Here is a 17,090-nt window from a genome sequence, read left to right on the forward strand (position 1 = left end):
TTTCTTTTCTTTTCTTTTCTTTTCTTTTCTTTTCTTTTCTTTTCTTTTCTTTTCTTTTCTTTTCTTTTCTTTTCTTTTCTTTTCTTTTCTTTTNCTTTTCTTTTCTTTTCTTTTCTTTTCTTTTCTTTTCTTTTCTTTTCTTTTCTTTTCTTTTCTTTTCTTTTCTTTTCTTTTCTTTTCTTTTCTTTTTTTATTTCTTGAATCTGTACATAATGACTTTTGACTTTCTGTCTTTATTTTCTCTTTTGCAAATCAAGTACCTTGGTTATTTAATGAGTTTCTCAGAATGTTCTGACAAGCATTCTAAATTTCTTTACACTGCAGACTTCCTATTATCTTTTTGTTCTTGATTCAAGCATAAACTTTAGCAGGTTCACTTTAATTATTATAGTACACTTAAAAATATCTTCATGTGAATGTAGTTAGAATATCTTTTTACAAACTTTGCTCTCCTCCAGTTTCCATAAACTAAAACAGTGTTCACAGTTCCTGAGATCTGCAATGACATGGGGCAAGTCTTAGATGCCCAAACAAGAGTGTCATTTGAGTTTAAAACTATCTGTATTCTATGATGAGGAATTTCTATTTTTCGAATGCATATATTGAGAACTGCTGCATAACTTAACTAAAATGCATACTGCTTTTTCAAAAGTAGTTTGATCTCTTCACTATATGATGTACTGTTTTGTAACAGTTCTTTGAAATATGGTAAAGAAAGATATGGTAAATGTGCAAAGAATCAAAGCAAAGACAGTTAGAATGACTTTTACTCTCGTTATTCCAAAAAGACGTAAACTCACTATTGTCTTTAATGGAGGGCTGCCTAAATAAAAGACTGAAAAATAAAATCCTTCATTTGGTTATTTTATTATTACTTGTAAAATCTTAGAGGCTGGTCTTTAAACCTTTTATCATTTGCAGGAAAAAGCACTGAGAATTTGAATTGCATCAAACCAAAGGATACTGCCTAATTGTGTTGTTCCCTGTTTCTTTAGTGCTATTAAATTAATGGAAACAATAAAGTAAGATCACTGCCTGTAATATTTCTTTCTAAACGTGTTTTGTGGCTGATTAAATATTTGCATGATTCAATAGCAGTTCTTTACTAGCAGATTCTATGCTCAGGAACTCACTGAAATGCATCACAGAATGATTTTGTGGTGAACTGTCATTAAATCCTGCCTATATGTGAAAATGAATGGAATAATATGTATCGAAAAAAACACCTCTTAAATATAGATATGATTTAATTTCACTAAGGATATCTTAATTTGGATATACTCTATAAACAAAAACAAATCCAGTGTGTGAGCTTTTCACATTATTTTCTCCGCTGTGGATATGATTAAGTCCATTAGCTTTAATAACTTCTTGGAAAAATTATATGCACTCTATTTTTTGGTAATGGGCAATATGCTTGCCATGAATGACTTGCTAAATACAAGATTGCAGTATGCACTATAGACTGCATATAGATGCAAATACATTTTAACTTGGAAATTTCAAGAAAAGCTGTACTATTTTACTATTTTATGACCTTCATTATGGCCATAGAATTGAAAAATCTTCCTAAATGCCTACCCATCTGCTCTGAGTAAGGCACATGTTTATGCTGCTGCTCTCCATAATCCCCTTTTCCTTTCTCCAACATCTGCTACTGACCAGGCTTCTTCTTAATAATTATTGAGTGCTTGGTTTGAAAAGGAGCAAGTTCAAAATGAGAAGATGTCACATTATAAAGTTTTACTCCATCTTCTATTATTATCTATTTTAGATGAAAGAATTAAATCATTGCTTAATATGAAATAGGCTGCATTTATCTCCTGGGGCCTCTAAACACTGTATATATAATACATTTTCAAAAGGAAGAATATTATCTAAAGATGCTTTAAAAATGAAATGATATATGAATTGCTACCTTTACTTGGTAAGTGTATTGGAGCACCTGCTCTTTCAGGACTTGTGAGAAGTGAAATAATAAGTAACTGAATAAAAAAACTAAAGCTTTACTGGACTTCTGCTAAACACTAGCATTTTATCTGCCATAGTATGTCCTGTAAGTGCTAAACATGAAAATTCTCCATAATGAAATGTTCAGTAGGCATTTGGGAGAACAATTGTCAGGAGAGAAAACTTATGAAGACTCGCGCGTGTATGGAAGTCTATATCAGTTTTAATTATATAAATCATATTTATATGACATGTATAAGCACTACACCGTACTGTATCTTGGCAGGCACATATTATTCAATTTGCTTCCAAGATTTCAGGTTGCTGAGGATCACATATTGCATGCCCCAAATACAATGTTCACAGTGGTACTGAACTTGCGCATGTTTGACTTTGGGATTTCTGAGATTTCCTTAGCACTTTGCCAAGCAGAGTAGCCTTAGAAATTGATTCAGAGGTGAACTTGTCAACCTATTCAGGCATGTGCAGAAATAGTCTTAGCTTGCCAACACACTTTTTTTTGGAAGCAGGTCTTACTTTCCAAATTCGTACTTCAGTCTAATGAAGGAAAAAGGCGTATGTCTCTAGAATTAATTGTCCCTGCTTTCAGGGACATGTTTATGCAACAGGGTAGATATTTGGTGAGTTGTTTAGAGATCCTTATGGTATAGATATATGACTTGTTGCAGGACTCAAAGGTCACTTATATTCCGAAGTCTGTGTAGCTGTATTGATAACAAACATGCCATTCTAGGATTGTACACAAATACAAGATGGCCAGAAATGGCTGCAAAGTTTCTACATGAAACCATGTGGAGAGCTTACTCTGACCTTTCTCTTGAGAGCAAGCTTTTGAGGGAATCCATACTAGTCTCAAAGGGGCTGAAGTGGCAGGCACATATCTGGCTTCTTCAAACTCTGTTGGTACATGGAAAACCATTTGGTTTAAGCAAATTAGCTAGCAGTGATGGAAAATGCTTGTGAAATGCCTTTGCTGATCAATGCCTGGTCTCCTTCTTTATGTTTAAACAACAGACATCTGGTTTCAGGAAAGATTGGCAACTATAGTGGTGTCAAATTGAAGGATACTCATACTTCCTCTGTCTGGTGGGTGGCCTGTATGACACCCTAGGAGGAAACTCTGTCCCCTGGCTTAGGTCAGTCAGGACTGCAGGTGCAAAAGTTTTGGTTTGAGACATACAGGCAAGGTGAAGAGCAGCTGAGGAGATCTTGTGCCATCTGCAAGGACTAGCAATTTCCTCCTAGTAACACAACTGCTTGTGATTGTATATGTAGAAGAGTGTGTGTGGAGCTCCCTATTCATGTCAATAATGTGTAACTCCACAACTGGCTGCAAGAAGCAGAGAACAGCAAACTGTAAAGATCAAATATTGTGTTTTCAAAAAAAAACCCCAAAACTAGCACACAGGATGAATGAGGGTGTTGATATAGGCAGTGCCTTAATACCATTGTGTCATAGCACCATTAGTGTTTTCCCTGCTTGCAGCTTGTTCCTTCTCTTTGCACCTAATTGCAGATGGAAATGCAAATATCATTAGAGTATGTCTAGAGCAATGCAAAATACGAAGGCTTTTATTTCATGTAGATAGTTTGCTTGAGTTCTAATGATGCGTTCTGTGCCCTAGGTCATAGCTTTTCTGATTTAAAAACATATTTGTCCCAATTGAAGGTTGAAATATGTAAGACTGGAAAAGCTATGTTTTGATTTTGTTTAATTTTGCTTGATTTTTACTGATTGCTAAGATTAATGTCTGCTCATTTGAAATTAGACCTGTGTTTTTCAGGAAGAACTTTAAATGGTTCCAATTGGATATTAGATAGCAAACCCCAGTCTTCTAAAAATGCACCCTTTTTCTGTTTATGATTAACTATTTTTTTCTTTTCTCACTCATCTTTTACCATTTAACTCTTCCCTAGATTTTCTTTACTGCAATACCTGTCATGATTTGAGAGCTGCAAGAAATTTTCTTCCCTATAATTAAGTTGATGCTCCCCTTTCCTTTTTCCTTTTTGATTATGGTTTCAAAAACAAAACAAAACAAAATAAAAACAAAACAGAGAAATCTGTCTGTTGTAAATACAAATCATTCTTCATATTGTAAGTTCTCATGCCACCATGCAAATGCACAGAAACTGGTCATGCATCAATGCATCGAGTCTGAGGCACACATAGGACTAGCCAATTGCTTTGTAAAAGTCCACAAGATCCTGCTTTGACAGTGTACAGAACACATTTACAAATGAAGTCCTTTATCATTCTAGACTTTTTCTTAAATATTTTTAGCTTATGCAATAGCATCTGGTTTAAAACAGGAAGCAGGCTTATAGCTAAATGACTTTTGCACATAAATATTTAAGACTCTATATACTGAAATGTGACACCACAAGTTATCACTTCCCGGTATGTACCTCTTATGCTCAGTTTTATTTTGGCAGATATAAAATATCACAGAGACATGATAAATGTAAAGTCATTTTCTAAAAACAAATTAAATTCTAATATCACTTAGGAATATTATAGTCTATATGTAATACTTCTGTTTTGATTGAACTGCTGTTGTTTAGGGTTGGAAGCTATTTCAAAAGCTAATCTGCTGTATATTTACTTAAAGCTTGACCTAATCTGCTCCCTCTTCAAACAGTGCGAGTTTTGCTGTAGAATTCAACTGATCATTTTTATTTCAGGGATGCCTGAAAGATCCCATTTTGGTCTTGGTATTTGCTAGTAAACATTTTTCTTTCATGTGATATTTACAAGCTTTAGGAAATACATTAAACAAAATGTCTTGTCAATTCTTTCTGGAGTGCTGGATAAAAATTTCTCAGATGTTAGAGAGGAAGAATTATAGCATATAGGTAAATGATTAGACAGATGGTTTGCCATATTATTTTTTTTTAATATCCTTCATTAGCTGTGCATCTTTATGCCCGATTATATTTGTCTTTATCAGCTGCATGTGTCTGCTATTCTGTTTTTATTTTCTCCCCCTTTAGTGGACCAATATCAGATAAAAACCTGGGTTGTTTTACTGCCTAAAAAAATGAAAAATCTTCTAGACCTGAAAAATGTTCTAGATTTCAAGGCCTGCAGACTTTGTCACATCTTAAGAGGTCATCGGTTAATCACTTCTGATTAATCTCAATGAAGGCTTTAGTAATAATGAATAATTTAATGCCTAGTAAGAACTTCATTTTATACTTGTTCGGTACAGGAGGGTATTTCAATGTTATATTCTGTTAAGTGGACATCACAAGATGCATAATGATAAAGGCCTGCCATCCTAGTATTCCAAGATACAGATATACCTGAAATAAATAAAAAAAAAAAGTCAGCAATCCCCACTTCATAGGGTATGTTGTTTGAGAGGCAGAATAATAAGAAAAACATTATTTTTATAGAGGAAAAAAATAAGAAATAAATGCTCATTCTGCCCCAGATTACTTGGACTGTGTCCCAGATGGCTCCCAGAAACCCAGGACAGATGGAAACTATGGAGTAAATTCCTTTCCCTTTTCTCAAAAGACAGTAAAGAGAGTCTGGGAGAGCAGTAGAGAATGGTGTGGTCAGAACGGGTTGTATTGACAGTTGTCTCCCATGACAGATGACTTTGCAACCCTGTCAACTCACATTTTCAGTGTTCACTAAAAGAGGATCAGGCTCATTGATAGATATAAAAAGTATTTGTTTTATAATACTTCCCTTATGCTCTAAGTAGCATCTTTTATAAATATAGTCTAAGGGTATGCATGTTCTTAGCTTTGTGCATCAAGTACAGATATAGCAATAAGTAGAGATAGATACGCAGATTAACAAAATAAAAGGTTTTCAGTTGTCCTAGGATTCATACTAAGCTTTTGTTATAAACTTATACTTATTCTGAAAGCAGAAATGATCTACTAAGTTTATCTCTTATGAAAAAACACTTTTTGGATACATAAATCACTAAGCAGAGTATTTGAAAGTGGTAACTATTTGTTTTCATCCAGAAGTGGAACTTGTATTTCAAGCAATTGAAGAGGAGTTGAGACACACAGCTAATTGTTTTATATCCTTCCTCAAGATTTTATTAGATTTTAGCCTGAACTTTTATGTTTTTTACTCTATGCTGGTCAGCTGATAAGGATTAATTTTCTGTGACCTATTTGCTTTAACCTTAATATGACCTTTAAGCATTTTTCTCCCTTTTCCTGACACTGTCTGTCATCTACCTTGGGCAGCCAAGTATAACTTCAAAGCAGGGTTCTTTAGGATACTTAGTTTTATAGCATAGTCATTCATTCCAGCACATAAAAGATCATTTGCCTATAAACATTGTTCCTGAAAGTAAAAAGGATCCCTTTTACACTTCCCAGGTTATGCCTCGGGGTGAATGTTCCACGAGGAATAAAAAAGGCAGTACATATTCTTTCAAATATTAAAACCCATTATTTAATTTAATTCCTGTGGGAATATTAACAAGAGAATCTCTGTATATATGATGTAAAAAATATCCATTGTATTATATTTCAAGACATTGTGGCTTCATGCAGTTTCCATTGAGTTTAAAGCTTTTTTACTGCTAGGTGTTCACACTTCTTCTGGAATGTTTTAATCCGTCTCTGATTATTACATATGAGCCAGAGGTATCAAACCAATTGAGTCCACATCTGGTTTGGGCTCTTATGTATATTCCAGATTGGTTTTGACCTGTAACTTTTTTCCCTCTCATCTCCAATGACCTTATATACACTTTATAGGGCTGCTTTGAGTGCTTTAATTGTACATATTGATTATAGATAGAATTGAGCATTTTCTAGCAGCTACCATTTAACATACTGGGTTTCATTTTCTTTTTAATGTCTGTAGCGGGTGACAGTCGTTCTTAACTTGTGCAAGCTCCATGTCTTGCTATTTCAGATAAGTAGAAATCAGAACTTTATATCTCTAGTGGGAGAGATTCCTAGTTTTCAGTGACATGCAGTACTCTATCATCCCAAATTGATCCTAAAACTCTAATGCAGTTTGCACAGAAGAGCTGTGTTGCAAGGACAGTGAGACTGTGGTGGTGTCCTCGTGTCTAGATACCCTACATTGCTCCAGGTTTCTATACTGAAGCCCTGATGGAGTGATATAAAGCCCTTACTGAAAGTTACTTGGCACCACAGTTAATGCAGTTGTTCCAGGTTCATGCAGGTAAGACTTTAGTACCCATATATAAAATATGCCCGTGCGTTCTCTAGGGCTCCCTCACTCGCAGTATTCATCACCACATATCTTTATCAAATTTTGCACACCTTTCTATAGATGTAGAGATTAAAGACCTTTGTATCCTGAAACTCTTACTAGTTTCACAAAAAGTCCTGGCTGTGGCAGAAATATAGGAACATCCTCTTAGGTCGCGGTGCAGGAGAATATTTAAGCATATGCTTAGCTGTAAGCACATGTTTTAAGTTCCAGAAAAGTAAGAATCTAATCATGTATTGAATCTGAGCCAGAAAATACAGCACAAGTAAGTGCAAACAGTTTGCTCAGGTTTTAGGGGTATGTTGATTTTTTTTTTTTTTTTTTTTCATCGGGAAATGCCATATAAACAGAGCCAGACTAAGTTTTGGGCATGGATAATCAGAACAATCTGCAACGGCTTCCCGTCTGTGGCTAATGGGATGTTTCTCCAAGCTTTGTCACCATGGCAAATACTTTTTAATACACAAACATTTGCTGCATTGAAAATCCACCCACTCTTGTTGAAAGATGGCCAGGTTTTGTAAAATTGCATTCCAGCTACCCTGCTGATTTTTAAGATAAGCCCTTTCAGTTAACATTCCATGTGTCTAACAAAAGATGTGTGAAAAGCACAGTTTATAAGAACACACATGGAATCTTTACAATTTCACTGTTCTCTACTTTAATAAAAAAAAAAAAAGAAATTTAAAAGTCTTTCGTATATGTACATGTATGTGAGCATACGTGGTTTATACATAGTTTAATTTACTTTTTTTTTCCCTTCCCACCCCTTGAAGGGACAAGCCAATGTTGCTGTGCCAAGTTTCCATCTAAACTTGACTTCCCAATTCTGTCAGGCGTTCTGTGAATGTCTCATATATTAATCAGAGATTATTCCTGGAGGTTTCTTAGTCTTCATTGGACAAGATGAATGCGCAAAATAACCAGGTGTCTATTTCATGTCTAAAATAAATTATATTGCTTAATTTCCCCTTGCTTAAATATAAATATATTACTATATTAATATCAATCCACAATATTCTTAAACAAGACAAATTAAAAAAGAGACCTTTCCCTGTCATTGAGGTTCCAGAGAGAATGATCTGTCCAGCTTTCTTTTTCAGTGCCATATGGGTGTTTGAAGCCAGTAGGAACAGTCTAAAGGCATGAGATAGTTAGGTTTGAGAAAATAATTCATAGAACATTTGGGGGAATATGCGAACTATAGCAACCTTAAGGAAATCACAACTTGCATTTTGGCCACTTATATGAAGTTCTGTGGGCCTCTTAACTCTGTCAAAAAGAGAGACGGAGAGTAGATAAAAGGAATGGAGAGGAGAGGAAAGGCAAAGGCAAAGACCAACTTACTACTACTACATCAAAAGAAATTCCACTAAGTCAGACCTGTAAATCCATACACTATTTTTCTTCTACATGGGAAATGTTTTCCCTAAATTTTCTTCTTTTTTAACTAGCTGTAATCCTTTTATCCTCTTTAACAAAATCCCTCAGCAGATTTTTACTGTATATCTTATTCTTCTGCCCTTTTATAAAGTATTTACTTGAAATCTGCCTAAAGGCTAAGCCTCCCACAGTTTTATCTTGCAAAATGCAGCAGGGAAACTAGCGCAGACCTATTCCCATTCAAATAGTTTTTACTTTCTTCATGGCGCAAAAAAAAAACCCTAAAACATCACTGATATGTGAAAGGCGTTAGTCTTTACATGGTAAACTTCTCCAAAGTTCCAAAGAAATACTTTCATAAAAATCCTGGAATGTCTCTACTAGAAGGTTCTGTATGAACACAAACATAAATCTACATTGTCCTCATGATACATTTGTGGCTGTCTTCATCCCTTTGAAGTATTATCAGAAATGTCTCACACAGAAAAGGCAATATTTTTTTTCTGCTCATCCATTGAGCTCTTTCCATGAGTTCACTCCACATAGGAAATAGAATCTGGAGACTTGGTGCCCAGTTCTTATGGCTAATGTCACTTACATATGTATAAGAGATTTGATATTATGTTAGCAAGGCTAATGTGTAGTTCAGACTCCTTGATATGAGATTCATATTCACTAAAAAGAAAAGAAAACAAAATTTCACTTGAAAACACAGATGTCTATAAATAATATCATGTTATTATTATTATAACCTCAAATTTTGCCCAAGTAAAAGCAGATATGCTCTAGAAATCATTTTAGGGGTTAGTGTTTCCTCTGTTAGATGGTTGTACAACAAAGTACTCTTAGAAAATTTCTAATTCCACCACTTAAGTAGTGGTGCACTACTGATTAGTTGCACTGAGGTGGAAAAAAGTGAATGTGAAGCTCCACAAGAGGTAAAAATATTGGCTATTTTAAATGAAAGATTCTGGAGCAGAAAAATGTGTACTGTCCAATTTCAGAGCACAAAGACCCTAATTTATAGCCTATTTACATAAAAGTGAAGATGCTAAAACCAGTAGGGTTTGGTGTGCTTTGGATGAAAGCCTAAACATACTGGAAAAAGATTCTTGCTTTCTGATGCACACAACTAAACTAGAAAGTGTTTATGCCCTCTGCCTGACCTGGATTCAATTTTAGCTAAAATTTTATTGGCAGAAAACAATTCCTAATGAAACAATCATTCCTTGTGGAAGAAGCTGATGCTCTAAATAATATTTTTTAAAATATACTGGACTGATGGGTTTATAGGTCACGTATAAATTTATGCATACAACATAGTCCAGGTTTGTTAAGGTCAACTGCAAAGTGATCTGTGTATCAGGTATATATTGGCCTGCTGGCTTCTGTATTGTATGTAATAATTCTGTATTAGAGTTGGTGGAAAGTTTGCTTTCCCTGTTCAGGGTGGAGATTTCTTCCAAGAGAAAGACTATAAAAGTGTAGCAGGAAGTAAGTCAGTGTAAAATATCCAAGTCTTTTAAAATATTTAAATAACATTAGCACTGTGCTGAAATACTCATTTCCTAATTGCATAGCGCACAAACTCTGGGTCTTGCTAAGGCCTCCAATAAATTGAAAGCAGACTAAAACAAGCCTTCATACAAGAAACATCTGGTTATTTGAGTTTCCTTCTTTTAATACTAATTTTAACAACTCCCAAACGTGGATAGAAATACTACCTTATACTTTTGTTTAAAGTTCATTTCCTGTCCCTGGGATATTCACTGACCTTTTAATACTGGCCATTTTGCTTTCCACTTTCTTATTCCTATTCTCATTGACTTCATTCCATTCTTGACCTCTCTTCCCCTCAAGAAAATTAAATGCAGTCCAAAACATGTTGGACACCAATTAGTTTTACAGCTTGTCTTACCTCCCCTCCTACTGCATTCTTCAGTTCATTGAGTCACTCCACTTTTATATTTTCAATGTCCACAAAACTTATAGCCCCACTGCAAAATAAACAGCGCTGGCGTAAAATTAAAATTCCTGTTTTTCTGCTGCTGATCAATAGCAACAAAACAAAAGGAAATGTGTGAATTACTTTCTACCTTTCATTTTTGAAAATTTTTTTCCTTTTATACTATACTGTACAGCTATCAGGCAAAATATTGTAGACAAAATCTCTGCAATTTTGTTTTGCACATATAGGTCTCATGCACTAATCATTAAAATTAACGGCAACGTTTGACTTCGGTATTGCAAGACTGGACATTAAGAATAGGTGCATGTAAACTGCCTTGTGGTTTTAGAGATCTAGCTTATATTTTATGCTAGAGGTATATTTTGTACACACATATTTCATACATAGTTATGTACAATAATATTTCTGCTCAGAAATGCCTTTTTTATCCCTCTTCTTAATGACACTTGATCATTAGTGCAAAACTAGGAACTGTAACACCCATGATTTTATATATTTTTCTTGTACTTTCTATGTGCCAGTCTCATGGATGAACTTCAAATGCATAATCCTTTCCTTTGTTTCATTTTTAGTCCTAAAAAAGTGGTAAGTGTTAGCTACTGGTATGTTTCTGATGATGGGGATTAAATCCTTCTTTATTTCATATGTTACTAATGTGAAGCAATTATTTTAGCTATGTTATTCACATTTTCTACCTAAAAGTCATGGTTAAATATCTGAAATTTAGAAGTTATTTTGTAAGTATATGCTTAATGGAAAAAAAATAAATAAATACTAAAAAATTTTTGGCTGTGCAGCATGAGAGTTCCATTGTGGTGAATAGAGTTGTGCTTATTTGTGCTACCTAACGTTCTGCTCACACATTGCGAGGGAAAATGAAATCCTTTAATCAGATGCAAATTACAAGGAAAAAATGAAGTGGTGAGAATTATGCACAGAGAAGTAAGAACATGCCACCCGAAAGTGTGAGTGCACCACATACAAATGTTATTTACCTTTGGGGCATACAGACAGTTATAACCATATTAGCACTCGCTGTGAGCCTAACAGCACTTCTCTACTTTCAAATATGGAATTAATTTGACATGGGTAACTGTGTCCGTGTCCTACTAGACAGCTATATCTAGCTGCGTTTCTAAAAGCTAATATTATACAGAAGTATCTTGATGACTCATGATTCTGTCTAGGCACATTTTGTTGTCCGGAAATTATTCAGATTACTCCCAAATTTATATTGTAGCTACTCAGTTTTCAACTGCCCAGAGCAGTGGCAAGTGGTATTCAGTAACACAAAAATGCAGCTATCGGAAGAAAATATGAAAAATAAGTTAGAGTGGAAAACACTCTGTGCCCAGAAATTACTACTAGGTCAGAAGCAAGGGAACACATGACAAGGAAGAAATCTCAGCTCTGCACTACACTTAGTGAATGTATCATATGGCAGGTTCCCTTTCAGGGTGGCACAGTTAATCCACAACCCAGATAATCCTCAGCTGGTAATTGAGACCTGATTATATATGGTGACCTTCTGTACCAGGAGTGCTATTTCTTGCATCCTGAAATTTAGCTTTCTCACTCTGCCTAAAGTTGGGCACATAAGTATCTCGAATTGGTCACATGAATGGTAAAGATATGATATGAAAATAAAGTGTATTTTTTTTAAGAATTAGATAGGGTAAAAACTCTCAACATAACAATTAAATAAAGCTCACTGAAATCATCATAACTTTTAATTTAACTATTTTCCTGATGAATGAGTGGAAAATGAAGCTGTTGTGGAATCTCTTTCTCATGGCTGAATTTTTACAGAGCTAGAATCAGTTGATCTTAAGCTTTTAGTGATGGACTAACTAGGACTAACTAACACAGGGGACAGAAGTAGCAAATGGACATTCTGCAGGAGGATGTACTTCCATTCCTGGCCTCCTCAGAAGTCTTTGCTGTTTCATCTTCCTGAATTGCACACTGTGTCTAAGTGGAAACTGGCTGTCTATGGGAACCGTGACCAGATCTGGTTCACCTGGTGTAGTTTTAAGGGTTAGGGAATGAAATGTCTCTTTCTGAGGGCAGCCCACACACATGTGCTCCTGGAAGGCAGGGAGAGATGCCATTTAAGCTTGCCTAAGAACTTCTTGTCTTGAGACCGAGGTCTAATGCATTTCTCACTTTTTATAGGTGCCTTTTTTTGTTGATATTGTTCATGTCTACACACAATCTACCTATCTTATGCAGCCAAACTATAAGGGAAAAGATTTTACCCTTTATATGATAAAGAAATTGTGGAAGTAAATAGAACAACAAGATTAAAAAAAGTGTATTGGTACATGGTTAATGAAAATGAGAAATTTCCCATAAGGATTTTATCCACCTTTCTTTGCTTCCTCCTCAGCAGAGCTGAGAATATTCTGGCAATATATTAACTGTTGTTGAAAAACACAGCTCTGTTGAAATCAAACTGTTTCTCAGGAATGTCTCAATTAAAAGAAATAACCAAGAAAAATTCAAAACATATTTGAAGTTGAATTCTATAAGTGTGTGAGATTTTAATGTCAAAGCCAAAATGACAGCATGAAAACAAATGTTTGACCATGCCAGAAACAAATGGTTTCAGAATTTGCTTCAAAATAAGTCTTATCCTCATGCATGAAATTAATTTTCATGTGTTACTAACTAACTTACTTGTTGGATAGGAATTTTCCTGATTATGTACAGGAACATACTCCCCAGCCAGCTGAATTAGGTAAAATAAAAATATGCTTACTGCAAAGTGGGGAATATCTAAGTCTAAAATCTATCTCAGTGAAGAACTATTGTTAGCTCTAAAAAAACATAAAATACTAAATGAATGTAATTAATGAAAAAAAAATTCACAGCTATGAGTTTCACTGCAAATGTACTGAAGACTAATACTGCAACCTGTTCCTTTTACCCTTGTTCCTCTGCTTACGTGCTGCAACATGCAGAGAGATCTTATGTTCTAGAATTTCAGCTAACCGTCTCCTATTTAGTTATAATAGCAATTTCTTAAATTTTTAAATTACCACGTGTGCCAACAGTCAACCATTGGGAAGCTAATGGTCAAAATCACAAGACTTTTTGTCATTCAACACCTATTTTAACAAATATTAGAAGACCTAATTAATGTTTAAGCTGTCCATAACAACTCCTTAGAGCTTTGTGTTGCATCAGAAATGTTTGTTTTGAAAATCCTGTGTTCCTCAAGAACTACTTATCATGTCATTTGCCTTGTATTTTAATACTCTACCATGTTTAACTTAATTTACATGCTTGCATGCTTAATTTATGTGCTTAATAAGCACATTTGTATAAGCATCATATACATACATTGGCACATTTTTCCAAAATGAGTACAAATGCAAGAAGGACGGGCATGTGACTCATGCTGCAGTAGTTGCTCCACGGTGCTGCAGAACTGGCTTGCATGGTCTGGTGCAAAGGCTGCTCAGTGGCTGTGTGCAGTGGCTCTCACAGTGCCCTTGAGCAGTGTCATTGCACAATGCAACTCTGCTTTTTGCTCTAAGGGTGGTTTTAAAGAGTGCTACGTCTGAGGAGAGTTTTCCTTGCAGGTGAGGAGAGCCTGGGTACCATGTACGAGACAAAACAGACTAGGAAATCCCGAGTGACTATATTCCAGAGCTACTTAGGTGAGTGCTAAAAAACTTAGTTCTGAAAGCTGCTGGAGAAATTCCTTATTCAGTGCTGAATTTGGCACCTTATAAGGTGCCAAAGATGCATTAGTACCAACCAACCAACTCTGGTCACCGAAAGGGAAGACAGCCAAGTCTCTAATGAGATGATCACAGCATTTAGCAAAAGGACTTTTAACTCTGTATTAAACCTAAGTTATTATATCATATATTCAAAAACTTTGTATGAATTTATAAAGCTATGAAGTATATAGGGAGTCTCCTTTAATGCAAGGAGATGTTCTGGTCTGGGAAACGGATTTAGAAGATTTACCACTGACTTAAATTTCATTCAGATCATTTAAGCTTCACAATGTTTCCACTTTAAAACTCCGAAAATGAGGCTGAAGCCGATTAATGCTTTGCAAACCTGAGGTAATGAATACTATAAGAGTGTTAAAAAACTGACTTCCCCCTTTATTTACATATAAATAACATATTTGACCAAGTCATAATTTTCAAATTGTCAAAGATCTATCCTAAACAAAAGATGAAAAAATCTTAGAACTGCCCTGAATTGTTACTCCTAATACTCATTGAAAGACACAGTGAGAAAAATATTCTATTCTATCACTTTTATTTGCAATGATACTTAAAGATAATGTGGATTCTGGCTCTGCAAAGCATTGTCTTTGAGGGCAAAAATCCATACTTCTGATGGACAGAGAGGAGCCAAAATAAAGCCCGTTGTTTAGAAATGTAAATAAGAAGTTACTGTCTTTGCCATGCATTTTGTGCTTCTGCTGCAGTCTGTGCAGCAGTCCCTGAACAGGCAGGCACGTTCTCCTGGCAAGCTCACCCGTACTGTGTGACGAGAACACAAACTTTTAGAAGTGTTTCACCAGCGCTAATGAACCCCACCTAATTGAGGTAATGTTCTGTCAACAGATTTTGCAAAACCAGCAAATACTGTTGACTCCAAGATGCACTTACTAGAGGCACTGTGGCTCTAAGACTACGAAAATTAAAATTTCACTCACAGCACTTTTCTACAGCTCAGCAAAGTGCTGCATAATTATTTTAGGTGGTTGAATGTGACATTATAAAGAAGTTGCTTGAGATTACCTTCCAAGAGCTGGGTGAGAGGATGGAGATGTACCTCACTTTAATGAGTGAGTGTGTCACCACTGCCGAGCCAGCTGGTGGCAAGTCACTGGTGGCAGATCTGTGCACCTGGAGGAGTTTTCTTAAGGTGTGAACTGTAAGTTTACACCAAAGTTATTTCTGATGTACTACATCCACCTCTGCATGTCAAGGGGACTTCTGCAGGCATATGCCATGTGTCCTGAGCATATGCCAAGTATAGTGACCTACATATTCTTTTTTCCTTTTCTGCATTTCTTTTGCAGATTTTTTCTTTTTTTTTTCTTTTTATCTTTTTTGTCTTTTTTTTTTCTAAATTGTTTAGTAAGTTCTCTGTTCCTCTAGGCATGAAGAGCTGAGCTAAGGGAAAGTAAGATAATGGCCTTAGACAAACTCATTTTGCAGGATGAGATGAGGCCCCTAAAAACACTTCAGGTATATTTATGATACATAAAAATCTGGAAAATCAAGAGAGTCAAAAAGCAAATATTTTCCTCTTTATAGCCTATACAGTTTGTGGGTTTCCTGGTAGTCAAAAAGTTCAAAAAATTAATATCTCAATGGTTATATTACCATAGATTTTATATTAATGTCTGAATAAAACATTTATATTAATATATTTTTTAGTAAGTACAATCCAAGAAATGTCATGCCATATTTTGATTTTTAGCCAATGCTGTTTTGTTGATCAAATGCAGATTTAAGATAAGCCCCAGTACCTTTTCATATAAAATACACTAATGCTTATATTTTTAATAAAAAGGGCTTTTTTAGAAAAACGTGCATAACTTGGGCCTTTACCCTGGAATATAGAATGCGACTATTTTGAAATTGTGATATTTGTAACATTTTATTCATACTACTATTCATCCTGTGTAAACTTACAACTCTTACAGATAAAATGTTAGTAAATGAGTCCAAAATAGACTAGGTTCAAGCAAGTAACATATCAATTTCTTACATGTACATTTAGAAATCATGTTCAAAGCAGAAATTATCAGTACCTTCTTTCTAGCCTTTGCATTCTTTGCAGCAGTAGGTGTTTCTCTTCGTATTTTCTATCCATGATGACTGTGTTATTTGCTGTATATATATTATGAACTTTAGGACATTAGCCAAGACCAGCACACTAAATTAAACTAGACTTACTTTGGTTCTGTATTTATTAATAATCTCAGTTAAAACCCCAATTGGAATAACAAGATTGTGTATGGACATATTTTTGAGATTTTCAGTACACGCAACTAAGATTTTTGACAGCCTTGCACAACATCTATAAACGGTATTCAGAAATGTGATTTCCTTCTTGCCTTAGCTTCTTTTTGACCTAGTGGTACAAATTTGTATGTTTACTGTAGCTGCCTGAATACATTCCACAGATGTTCTCTGATAGGGAGGGTCTCTGATGGCAAGCATGTTATGTTGTAAATGTGCGGTCTTAAACACTCAAATCCCTGAAAGATAATGAATTTTATGTGAAGCAAATTTGGAGGTTAGTTCACAGCCTCTTCCAGGCACTGTAATACTGCACATTTCTCCTTTCCTAACCCCCTTGTAGAAAAAGGGGCCCCAAATATTTTATCTGAATTCCTTGTTCAATGAACCTACAAGGAAACTTATGGAGCAACGGAATTAAAAGATTAAACCACAAGCCACTTGTAAAAAGTCTTTAAATGACTTATGAGGCATAGAGTTTACATAGTAATTGAGTCTGCAGATTCAATTGCTTTTGGAGAATTCTGAGGACTCGTTT

Source organism: Nothoprocta perdicaria, unplaced genomic scaffold (assembly GCF_003342845.1).
Source record: "Nothoprocta perdicaria isolate Ctin4 unplaced genomic scaffold, notPer1 scaffold_0, whole genome shotgun sequence".
Lineage (NCBI taxonomy): Eukaryota > Metazoa > Chordata > Aves > Tinamiformes > Tinamidae > Nothoprocta > Nothoprocta perdicaria.